At 33.9% G+C, this 13731-nt stretch overlaps 1 protein-coding gene across 1 annotated transcript in view; it reads left to right on the forward strand.

The window, feature by feature from the left end:
* Positions 1–1081: 1081 nt before the first annotated feature.
* LOC106461117 (transmembrane protein 117-like) overlaps positions 1082–13731 on the forward strand; it is a 63545-nt gene continuing 50895 nt past the window's right edge. The window contains exon 1 of the mRNA XM_022387999.1: positions 1082–1301. The gene's annotated coding sequence lies outside the window, so the exon portion shown is untranslated. The remainder of the gene's footprint in view (positions 1302–13731) is intronic.

Raw genomic sequence — 13731 nt, forward strand, 5'->3', positions numbered from 1 at the left:
TTTTAACTTAATATAGAAAATTGTTGTTGAACTTATTTAACTGTTGTGGGTCTACATACATGTTTAAAAACAGTTGTTTTCACTGTGATATCTAAAAGAAAGAGAGCGCATTAGATGAGAATCAACACACTTTGGATAATACTTCAGTTTATTTTTATCAGAAGGTAGACAATCGGTTTTGGTTTTGTTAAGCACAAAGCTACACAATGAGTTATCTGTGTTCTGTTCACCACGGATACCAAAACCTGATTTTTAATGCAGACGTATCATTGACCCTCTGGGGGGGGGGGCGAAGGTAGACAAGGAAAGAGGAACAGAGCAGAGTTGGATCTGTTAAACTTGTCTTCTTATTTGGTATCTTCAACCTGACCGACACCTTTTGAGCACGTGGGCTACACGGCTAGGTCAGAGGACAACAATGTGTTGAGGTATAACAGTCTCTAATTTTGAAGTACTAACCAGAGAGATAGCAGCACCAGGCTATGTGTGTATATATATATATATGCGCGTGTGTAAGAGAGAGAGAGAGAGACAGTAGAGTGAAAGACAAAAATCTATGTCTTGTTCGTCTAAAGTAACTGGATATTTTACTTATTTTTTTCCCCTGTTCCAGTTCAGAAGTTGTTCGGAGTTTATTATTATTTGCCCGTGTTTTATGACCTGGTTTCCTAAGTTTATGTTTTTCATCGTAATTTATTTTTGAACATTAGTATTCTGGCGTATAAGTTTGATTTTTAATTGACTTCCGCTTTCACTTTTAAGTAAATAATAATTAACTTTAAAGCTGCATTAATAACAAAAACAGAAATGAATTCACAGCTCACATTTCTAACACCGATAATTAAATTGTAAACAAAAAACAATATTTATTAGTTTCTGGAAAAAAAAAAAAACAACGTGAAAAGCTCTTTCAAAATCGCTGCGTTTTAATACTAGATCAATATTTTACTCTCAAACTATGTGTTTGAGAATAGACCCGTTAGAGGGCAGGGGTGTTTCTGTTCACCCAGGTCTGAAGGTGGACGAGACAGTTGTAGGGATACCAGTTAGATAGGTATAGCGTGTGAATGGAAAAGTCAAGTTGTTTTGGTGTTTCCTGAGATAAAGTCTATCGAGAATTATTTTCCACGAAAAAAAAACCAAAAAACATATACATTATTTGATCAACTTAGGGTACAGAGTGCTGCGTTTTTATCTTTATGAGTCGTGTTTGACCGAAGATCTTCCCGTGCATGACTCGAGGATGTAACACCACCGCCACCCGTCGCGGCGCCTGTGTCCTGCACATCAAACGTTTTATAGTAAGCTGATGTTTTATATGTGCAAATTGAGAGATATGATTTATGATAAATATTTGTTAGTGGAAATAAAAAGAGATCGATTCGTACAAAAATTAAAAGACGAATCTATTATAATATATATATATATATATATATACTTGTTATGCAGTTGGTTGTAAGTACAATGTCTTTAAGTTTAGGCCCTTAGGCCTATAAGTATAACAAGTACAACTTACGAGCCCTTTATTCTCCATTCTCAAATTATGCCAGAGAAAGGAAAAAATCGCATAAAATTAACTCCAGATTTTTCTAGCTTATAAAAGCACGATACTTTCAATTATGTAGATTGTCAATTTAACACAAACCCATATTTGTCATACTGGTGAGTGAGCTGTAAGTAAATAGAAATAATGTTCACAACACTATAACAATATTAATTAATAAATGAAAGATGCACGTTAAGATAATATTTGAATAGTGGTATTATTTGTGTTAATGTGAATAATGCAGGGTAAGAGAAACGTTTGAATTGTAGTTGTAGTGATGACTTTGTTAATAACGGAAAGCGTTGGGAGGTAAGATGGAATCTCACTAGTACTACCTGTGATAGTTGTTAAGATAAGCTGGGATTTGTCTAGTAGCTTTGCAGTAACAAAATTGCAGTAGTAGTGGTGCTTATATTAATAACAAAGATGTTGGGGTAAGACGTAATACGGTACGATTATTTATGTTAATAACAGAAACTGTTGAGATCTGACTGGTATAGTTAGTATTTGTGTTAGTAACAGAAGATAAGATAAAGATAAGGTTTGATTGGTAATATTGCTTGTGTTAACATAAATAGTTTAGGTAAGATAAGGTTTGACTAGTTGAACTGTTTGTGTCAGTAACAAATTATTGAAGTAAGATAGAGTTTTATTGGAAGTATTGCTTGTGTTAACATAAATTTTCCAGGTAAGATAAGATTTAATTAGTTGAACTGTTTGTTTTAGTAACATAAATTATTGAAGTAAAATAAGGTTTGATTAGTAGAACTATTTGTGTTCATATAAATTATTGAAGTAAGATAATGTTTGATTAGTAGAACTGTTTGTGTTCATATCAATTATTGAAGTAAGATAATGTTTGATTAGTAGAACTGTTTGTGTTAACACAAATTATAGAAGTAAGATAATGTTTGATTAGTAGAACTGCTTGTGTTAACATAAATTATTGAAGTAAAATATGGTTTGATTAGAACTGCTTGTGTTAACATAAATTATTGAAGTAAAATAAGGTTTGATTGGTAGAACTGCTTGTGTTAACATAAATTATTGAAGTAAAATAAAGTTTGATTAGTAGAACTGCTTGTGTTAACATAAATTATTGAAGTAAAACAAGGTTTGATTGGTAGAACTGCTTGTGTTAACATAAATTATTGAAGTAAGATAGGGTTTGGTTAGTAGAACTGCTTGTGTTAGTTAAAGAAATTGTTGAGGTTTGACTGTGTTAGAAGCAGAAGGATGTTTAAATATTAAACCTAAATAGAAAGTATTGCATGTTGCCTTTGTTCCAAAGAGTTTTCAAGTATGAGTCAGATATGGAGTTTTATTAACAAGACATGTTAAGTACAAATTATAATTAAAAAGACTAGTTTCTTACCTAATTAAAAGAGTAGCCCAATAGTTGGCGGTGGGTGGTGTTGAATAGCTGTCTGTTACTGCTAAATTAGGGACGGCCTAGCGTAGATAGCCATCGTGTAGCTTTGCACGAATCTTTATTTATTTATTTATTGATAAAGTTACAGTCATGAAAGATAAGTAACCATAAAAGAAAAATTATTTACATAATTGTTAAACCAAAAATCGATAAATAATTGAATATATTTATATTCACATTTATATTTTAAATGACTTAATATTGGAGGTTGACCAATCATCAGGTTTCAATGGATTTAAAATAATCTTAGCCAAATAATAAAACAGGTAGTACTCAAAACCGAACGACTTTTTGGACAGTAATAGATATTTCTATGACGATAGCAATATAAACCTTCTCTAGAGGTGATTAGCAAATTCATATCAGGATTAAGCATGTTAATTCTCTTAGCAACACAAACGAAGCAGTACACATGCCTGATAAATAGTAAGTAGTCCGTATCCCTTAACTCTGATAGAAACAGATGCTCTATAAGAAAGGCTTACCATGAGCCTCAGTACCCTCTTTTATAACAGCCCGATAGGTGTTAACGCACCAAAGTGTGAGCCCCAAGCACTAAATAATAAGAAATATATTTGACTATAGAAGATGGCATAATAGATTTGAAGCGAAAAGACCTTTTTATACCACGTCATTATATAGACTACTCTGGCTAGCTTTTTAGAAATCATTTCAATTTATTCATTTCATCCGAGATAATCCTAAATAGAGTAATGCCTTTATAACTCAAATAATCATTTACCAGTTCCCTAGATATAATCATATATTGTGACATGCAACTATTTAAAACCAAGTAGCAATAGAAAACATCTCATTATTGGCTATGTTATAACAGTCAGCAATAGTATCAACTTCTATAGTAAGAGTCATATCGTCAGCATATCCTTGAAGAAACCGAACTTAAATCATTTACATAAATAAGAGGGGTCAAGGATTGAGCCTTTATCCTGTTAATTGCGGTGTGTCATTACCTATTTATCTGGTAAGTTTTAATAATATCCTAAATATTATCACACAGACCATAATGAGCACATTATGATTTACGATGTCAAATGCCTTGGCAATATCTAGGCCTCATTAGCGTTAAAGAAGCTTTGTAGTAATTGCCAATAGATAATTTTCAGTAGTTTTATGATTATTGAAACCAAATTGCGAATTACTCAAGAACCTATTGTTCTGGAGAAACATGATGACTTTATTGTATAGTATACGCTCAATAATACGTGCGAATGCAGACAAAATGGAAATAGGCCGATAATTTTCCACACGATCACCACCCTTGTATGAGATGGGAACAGTCTTAGCAGTTTGAAGAATCTTAGGAAATTGGCCAGTAATACATGCGGTATTAACAGTTTAAGATATCAATAATTGGATCATAAACTGAGGCTAAAACATCATCCAATCCAGCAGATGAAGCTCTAGAGAGTGTCTTAAAGGCTGCGTGAAACAAAATAACCTAAATTTAATTGTTTAAAAAAAAGATTATTTTGTGACTGAATCATAAAATAAACTTAATCTGAATTATTTCTTTTTATATTACATTGTCGAGTTTAATTTTTCATTTATTATTTATTTTTAAATTAACAAACAGAAAATTTCTGTTTTTTTTTTTACTCTGTCTTTTACATGAAAAGATCATATTCATTGATTTAGCAGATTCAGATAATTGGGAATGAAATAAATTTGCGTGTATTATCTTTCGTTGAAATTTGTTTATTGCTAGCTTTCTCTCCTGTCTCGATGGACGAGTAACTGGTGTGCCCAACATTAAAATCCGGGATTCGATTCCTCTCGGAAGACAGAGCGCAGATAGGTCTTTGTGTAGTCTTGTGCTAAAACAACAACACTAACTAACTGATGTATGGCTAAATACAAACGATAGAAGTTTTCAAACGGTGAAAAGTGTTTATTAATTTCACTTAACCCTTGACAACCTCACATGACGAATTTAAAATACTATCTTCTGAGACTTTATTTTAAAAGTTTAAGTTTTTTAAATTCACATAGAAATAAATGTATAGACACTCCTTGAGAAGAGATACAGTTTGTTTCCAAATAATAGATTTACTTTAGCGCAGTCTGTAAGAGTCAAGTCAAAAGTTTTTTCTAACGTGAAGTTCACAAAGACAAGACGCGTTCTAATAATGATACAGGTATATCGACTAACAAAGATCTTTAAGTCACTGATCTCTCAGAACGATAACAGCCATCTAGACTGAAGTTTGGAAACATCAAGCGGAGCATGATAGTATGGTTGGCATGTTGTTGTACATTTTTCTTTTCTTTCAATCGTTAGTTCTTGGCCAAGTGGTTAGGGTGCTCGACTCACAATCTGAGGCTCGTGGGTTCAAATCCCCGTCCCATCAAACATGCTCGCTTTTTCAGCCGTAGGGGCGTTATAATGTGACGGTCAATCCCACTATTCGTTGGTAAAAGAGTAGCCCAAGAGTTGGCGGTGGATGGTGATGACTAGCTGCCTTTCCTCTAGCCTTACACTGCTAAATTAGGGACGGCTAGCGCAGATAGCCCTCGTGTAGCTTTGCTCGAAATTCAAAACAAACAAACAATCGTTAGTTATTTAATACACATGTTAAATCCATAAATTCTATTGTGCTTGCTAAAATGTCTTGGTGTTAATATTAAATATTTTAAACTTGGATCATGTTTTAAATTAGAGAAAAAAAAAGAATGATCTTGCGTGTATTTTACCAGAAATTTCGTGTATAAGTAAACTTTTATGTTAGATAATTTCAACTGTATTGTTCTGTTCTTAACTGATGCCAATTTGTTCTCTGTTATTCAGAGTTTAGATGGTTTTATTATTGTAGAAACATGAAACTAGTAGACTGGTGTATTTCACTTGGAGAAGGCTTCTTTATAGTTGTTGTCTGTTATTAAACACAAAGTTACACAAAAGGTTATTTGTGCTTTTTTCTTCAGGTTCGGAAGATTTTCGTTAAACTGAAAACGTATGTTGTAAAATCGTGTTTTTAAATACATACACACACACACACACACACACATATATATATATATATAGCCACCCAGTGGCATAGCGGAATGTTTGCGGACTTACAACGCTAGAAACCGGGTTTCGACACCCGTGGTAGGCAGAACACCCGTTGTGTAACTTTGTGCTTAATGACAAACAACACACACACATATATAATTAGATTTAATGTTTACAGTCATGTGGAGTAAAGAACAATTGCACTTGGTTAAAGTAAATTTAGCTCTAATAGATTCATCACTAAACTGTCAATGAAACACTTGATTAAACACGTTTTTAACATCTAAAAAAAAACATCAAGGTTAATAGTTATTGTTTTCTTTTTTACTTTGGGATTACAGATACATAGCAAAACTGACAAGAAATCCAAATGTCTTTCGGAACCATACATTTCTAATGACCCATTAAAACGTTATTACGTACTTTTAATGCAACTTTAAATTATGTGCTGTGATCCGTTTGTCACATGAAACTGGGTTGGTTTTGAAATTTAGGTTTTGTTATATGATGAGCTGGTTAAAAAATCGAATGAGATTTTGACCTTGTGAATGCAATAATACATCACGGAACATTTAAGTTAACTAGTGTGATAAACGAAATTGTTCTCGTCTCCCCCCCCCCCCCTTTTTTTTGCGAATTTTAAAGTAAACACGATAGACATGAATGAAAAGTAAAATAGTAAAATATAAAAATCAAAACTGAAGTTATTTTAATATCAATACGTACACTACTACTAATACTATGTAAAGTTACGAATATTTACTTTGTAATTTTTTTTTTATATATAGACCTTAGTAGGTGGACTTTCTATTTATTTCCCTGCACTCAGATTTAGCGCTTGAGTGGCTTTATTTTATCTTAGCGATGTGTCGTTTCGTAAAAATAAGAAACTACAGACAATCTAATAACGTACTTTATTCACAACGTTGCATGATCGAGGCATTGGTTGTCTAGGAAACTCTTATGTAGGGTTGACAGCAATAGTTATCGGAACACGATATTTACACAAACACATAGAGCTTTCCATGGCGTAGTACGAAACTAGGATTTTTCACTTTACAGTAATATAAGACATTGTGAACGTAACATGACAGTAAACTATAATAAGAAATTCCAACAGATTGTTTACTTTACAATAATGCAGGTAAACCTCACGACATTGTGGATGTGACATGACAGTAAACTATAATAAGAAATTCCAACAGATTGTTTACTTTACAATAATACAGGTGAACCTCACGACATTGTGGATGTGACATGACAGTAAGTTGTAATACGAAATTCCACCAGATTGTTTACTTTACAATAATACAGGTGAACCTCACGACATTGTCGATGTGACATGACAGTAAGTTGTAATAAGAAATTCCAACAGATTGTTTACTTTACAATAATGCAGGTAAACCTCACGACATTGTGGATGTGACATGACAGTAAGTTGTAATAAGAAATTCCAACAGATTGTTTACTTTACAATAATGCAGGTGAACCTCACGACATTGTGGATGTGACATGACAGTAAGTTGTAATACGAAATTCCAACATTATTGTAAAGTAAACAATCTGCAGGTAAACCTCACGACATTGTGGATGTGACATGACAGTAAGTTGTAATACGAAATTCCACCAGATTGTTTACTTTACAATAATATAGGTAAACCTCACGACATTGTTCATGTGACAGCAAGTTATAACAGGAAATTTCAACAGATTACTCAGTTCACAGTAATACAGGCAAACCTCACGACATCAACTTTTCAAATTTCATCTATTATTTTGTAAACCTTCACAGATACTGAAAATTTGGATGAAGCGATTTGAAATAACAGGCAAATCAAGTATGTTAAATACCAGAAAATATAATTAAATAATATTACAGAGATGAGCTTGTTGAACTAAATATTTTCATTAGTTTTAAGATCACGTCGTTACAATGTATGTTGCCACGTCCAGTCATGCTCATTGCATCCTGATAATAACCCTCCAGATTAGTTTCCATTACAAATGGTCCTGTTGTGAGTTTGTCATGTCCAAAGCACACCATTTGTTCGTGCACGCCTTTCATAATACACCTCGTGTACTAAAACGATGATATCTCAGTTTCCGTTTCAAGAGACTGATCGCACAGAATTCCTTAAGTATTGTGTCGGGCGACTTGACTGGTATGATACTCGTTTCAAGTTCAAACTAATGTTAATGTATAGTTCACGTATTCGTTTTCAGTTGGAAGACGAAGAAAACGTTAAAATTTCTGTTTTGAGTATTTTTCACACGGTTTTACTTTTTATGCTAGGAAATCACAATCTTTTACTTTTGTAAAGCGTTCTAAAAGACTTCTTAAACATTCTCAGAGCATCGAATATTTTGTTCAAATGAAAACTCAAAAAAGTACTTAAAAACTCCACTGTATAATATTTTTCCTACTGGTTGTATTCCGCAGATGAGTGACGTCGTCTGGTAAATAGCACATAAAACTTCGTATTGATATGTACGCTGACGTAACACGTTTGTTCACGTCAGAAGCAGATAATACCATAAACGTTACCTTAAAAAAGAATGTTACAAAGAAATTGCCTGGTGGGCAGAGCACAGATAGCCCATTGTGTAGCTTTGTGCTTAACATCAAACAAACAAAATAAATTGCCACAGCATTTGAAATAACTGAGTGTATGTGTATATGTATATTTAACCTATTAGTTGATAACGTGCTTAGTAAGTAAAATGATAATTTAAAAGTTCGAAAAAGATGGTCTCCCTTTGATTCCAGATCCAGTCCCTTGTCCACACCATCTACTCTGTTCTTAACGCTTTCGTATATCGACGATGTTTTAGCGCATTTATCAGTGCAACACTATTTCCATTTACAAAGGGTTTTCCTTCATTTTCTGACCAGGCAGCAGGAATGGACACGCGTTGTTTGAAAATATTTCATGAAAAAAAAACTCGTTTCTTCGTGTAGGCTGGGGTTAATGGTTTGAGTCTCCAACAATTATATTTACATTATACTTCAAGCTTTATATATATATATATATCTTCATGATTTTGTGCTCAGTTTCTTCTGACATCTTTAAAAAATACTTAAAATTTTGGACTTGATATTTGTAAGAATGAATTCGCATATATAAAACTCATCTTGCGTATTAATGTTCTTTAAGTCCTTAAAGTTATATTTGAAGAGATACTCTACAAAAACAAGTAAAATAACTTCAGTAAACAAACAAGAAACAGTTGAGAACCATTAAAAACCAAGGTTCAACTCTGTCCTTCGCTTCTGGAGAGGAACATTTTATCTGATGAAGTTGATTTGCGGGAGATCGTAGAAGGTAAATGAAAATGACCATTCACTCAATTATTATGTTCGGATGATTGTAAAGATTTTACAGGGCTGTATAGTTGTTACGACATGTTTTGAAATTCTTCTTGTAATTTGAACGTTATTATATATATATATATATGTTGATTGTACAGATATGGATGGTTTTATATTCGTTACAATTACAGCAACAGTGAGCGATTTAGTTCTCATTAGAGTAATTGACAAACTGCTGTTGCCTAGTAACAGAGTGAGTTTCTCATCATGGTTAACGATCGAATCAACTTTTTCTTGTATCTTTAAACAACTAGTGCTTACTTGGAACTACATCCTAGGATGAAGTTTCCTTGAAAGATACTTCTACAGATGTAAAACTCGTTTATTTAATCAATCATCGTGAGATCTTATCACATATTTGTGTAATAGTTTCGTTTAGAGGATAATTGGAACTTTTTAATCTACAACACAAAACTTTAGAAAGCTAGTGTTCTCATTTGTAGCGTGGTGATTTTGGAGTGTTTACGTGGAATTAGCACGCACAGTAAAATGCGAAACGAACGAAGTAAATGATGCTGATTTGGCTATCTTGGACGCTTTACAACACGAACTTCAACTGATGTTATAAATCTCAGCATGATATCCATTGTAACAAGACATATATCAAAGTGCCCCCCAGTGGCACAGCGGTATATCTGCGGAATTATAACTCTAGGAACCGGGTTTCGATACCCGTGGTGGGCAGAGCACAGATAGCCCTTTGTGTAGCTTTGTGCATAATTACAAACAAACAATATATATATATATATCAAAAATTGAGTCAATTAATAATATTCATCGTGATTAACTGTAAATGGTAACATAAAAAGAACCATTTCCAGCATAACATGATGGATATTAAAAGCAACGAATGAAATTAAAGGATTGATAAACACTACTAAACATGAAGATAACAATACATCAGAAGTTTATATTGCAACAGCAAAAAAAAAAAAGCTGATATACTTGAACAGAAACTGATATCCTTTATGGTTTGACATGCAAACATTAACGCCACTAATGAAGGACATTATGACTTATGAATACGAATATGTTGGAAGGTAACATAGCAAGTGACTTAAACTGTGGTTTGACTCACGTGAACACTACAGCTAATGAAGGACATTATGACTTATGAATACGAATATGGTGGAAGGTAACACAACAAATGATTTAAACTGTGGTTTGACTCACGTGAACACTACAACTAATGAAGGACATTATGACTTATGAATACGAATATGGTGGAAGGTAACAAAACAAGTGATTTAAACTGTGGTTTGACTCACGTGAACACTACAACTAATGAAGGACATTATGACTTATGAATACGAATATGGTGGAAGGTAACAAAACAAGTGCTTTAAACTGTGGTTTGACTCACGTGAACACTACAACTAATGAAGGACATTATGACTTATGAATACGAATATGGTGGGAGGTAACAAAACAAGTGCTTTAAACTGTGGTTTGACTCACGTGAACACTACAACTAATGAAGGACATTATGACTTATGAATATGAATATGGTGGGAGGTAACACAACAAGTGATTTAAACTGTGGTTTGACTCACGTGAACACTACAGTTATTGTTTACCATGGCCTCACAGATGTTGGTGAACGTAAACATGGAAATGGTGTTCTTAATTACTAGATAGACGTGAGTACAGTTATTGATGTCGTCATGGCTTGACAGATACTAATGAATTCTAAGACCGTACGAACGAAAACACGAAAGAATGTGTAATAATATGTCAACTACACTACGTGTGCCATATCCACTGCCGATGAGACCTTTCGCCGAATACCAAGATTCATCAAGCTGGCTGGGATACGACAGACAAGCACTACGTATATTATCAATTTCACGAATAACAACTGCGAACAAGATTAACAAGGTACATGTAATTATTATATATTTTATTTAAGCCATTTACAAACATAAATTACAGTAAGGACTGATAACAAAAGTTGAACCATATGCTGATGAATGTAAACATAACAGTTAAGATTCACTATGACTTAACAGGTGCTGGTAAACATTAATACAGATGATAATGTTCATTATGATTTAAATATGTTTTTACTCCTTGCATATTTCTCTCAGGGGAGTAATTTACTGGATAAAGCTGTTTTCTTACTCCATAAATGAGAATCAGAGTTATTACGTGTGTTGCATCTCAAAAAATATTACAGTATTTCATTTTTAATAACGAAATGCATTCAGCAAGATTTACGAAAACGCTTTTCTAAAAGCTTATAAAATACATTTCTAAATGCATTTCAAAAACCAACAAGAGCCCAGGTTCTGATTGGTTATTCTTGGAGACAGGCGTGATTCGTTGTGACGTTTCACATTATGTGTAAGTATTGTAAATACTAGTTTCCAATGATAATGTTCAAAAGTTTAGCATACACACATATATATATATTCTGAATGTTAACGGTGTTAAACTTTCAATTGACGTCTGTTTGCATTTGAATTTTGTATTTATGGTAAAGCTACTAAGACTATCTGTCGATATCCCTACTTTTGAACTACTGACCAGAGAGAAGACAGCTAATCGGTCAGCAGTACCCTACCATTCACCATCTAAACTAAGGGCTTTACCGCCACTGTTTTTAACACACAGACAGCTTAAAGTGCAGGGAGTGTTTTGTGATATCGCACGGATTCGAACCTGGCTCGCCAGCTCCGAAATCCAAAGCTATTCCACTCGATCAATCTACGCCCAAGGTTCCTCTAACCAGAAATTATCGGTGGGGATTAATAAAACCCCATTGGTTTTTAAACACACGACTTTGTTGGTCACTAATAACATATGAGCTTATCTGCAAAATAAATTAAACAAAAATACTATAAATATTGTAATTAATCCCAATAATTACTATTGGAGGCTTCCTATGCATTTTGCATTGACATTTAAGCGATTCCACCCAATTGTAGCCTGGCATGGCTAGATGGTTAGGGCGCTCGACTTACAATCCGAGACTTTCCAGTGGCACAGCGGTATGTCTGCTGACATACAACGCTAGAAACCGGGTTTCGATACCCGTGGTTGGCAGAGTACAGATAGCCCATTGTGTAGCTGTGTGCTTAACTTCAAACAAACAAACTTAATCTGAGAATTGCGGGTTCGAATCTTCGTCCCACGAAACAATCTCGCCTTTTCAGCCGTGGGAACGCTATAATGTGAGGGTCAATCCCACTGTTTGTTGGTAAAACAGTAGCCCAAAAGATGGAGGTGGGTAGTGATGACTAGCTGCCTTCCCTCTAGTCTTTCACTGCTAAATTAGGGACGGCTAGCGCAGATAGCCCTCGTGTAGGTTTGCGCGAAATTCACACCAAACCAACCCCAAAACACCCAATTGTTTGGTGATTGTTTGATAATGCTTGTTGAAGCAAACAAAAATATGAAACTATTGAATATGGAAACCCAACCATTAGTGAATTATATATATATGAGTCGGTAATTTGAGAATTAATACTCTATTACTGCATGCTTGAGATTCGTATAAGTAAATGGTGAGGGTTGGTGTATATATGTTTAAAAAGAAGATAACCGAGGCTTTGATTTAGAAAACTTTAGCTTCCAAAGTTATTTTCATGTCTGTAATATAGTTTTCGTTGGTCATAAAAATCGATTGAGATTGCAGATACTGATGATAACGTTAGAGATGATTTGGTACGATTTCAAAAATGACGTCACGTAATTTTCAAATTAGAAGAATACGTAAACATGTATTACAGGTCAGTATAACAAAACCGTATTCTACAACTTGTTTCTCATTGTCCATAGACAGAGACGACTTAAACACATTACAGAAGATAGTTATTTTTTTTTGTAATCAGTCATCCAGTTCCACTGATGCAAATGTTTAAGCTGATACTTTATTACACCAAACTCTGAATGTAAGATAGCCTCCTAATAAGGGATTTTATTTCAATAACAAGCGTTACTTATTGTTCTAGCATTTTATATGATTTCCTACGAATCATTGACTCTATTTCATTGACAGATTGAGTTTCCATTCGAATACATCAGATCACAATCATTTTTTTCTTATAATAGATGTACTTCCGCAGGGTCCCCGAAAGTATTCTGTTTCAAGAATAAATAAAACCAAAATTTAGAGTAATGAATATTTGTATTTCTTGCTTTTGAAGTTCATATGTCATACTGTGTTGTAGTCTACAGAGTGCATAATTCTTCTCGTGATTCATGGCGTACGCACGTTTTACTGACGTCACGAAGTACAAATTGCAACGTTAAGCGTCCCTTATGTGATGTAATTTTAGTGACTGCTGACTGACTGACAGACAGCACACTGCTATATAGCGGTGCAAGTGGTTAAAACAGGTGACCCTTCCAGGCAGCCTTCCCCCCCA

The sequence above is a fragment of the Limulus polyphemus genome, unplaced genomic scaffold (assembly GCF_000517525.1).
Source record: "Limulus polyphemus unplaced genomic scaffold, Limulus_polyphemus-2.1.2 Scaffold900, whole genome shotgun sequence".
NCBI lineage: Eukaryota > Metazoa > Arthropoda > Merostomata > Xiphosura > Limulidae > Limulus > Limulus polyphemus.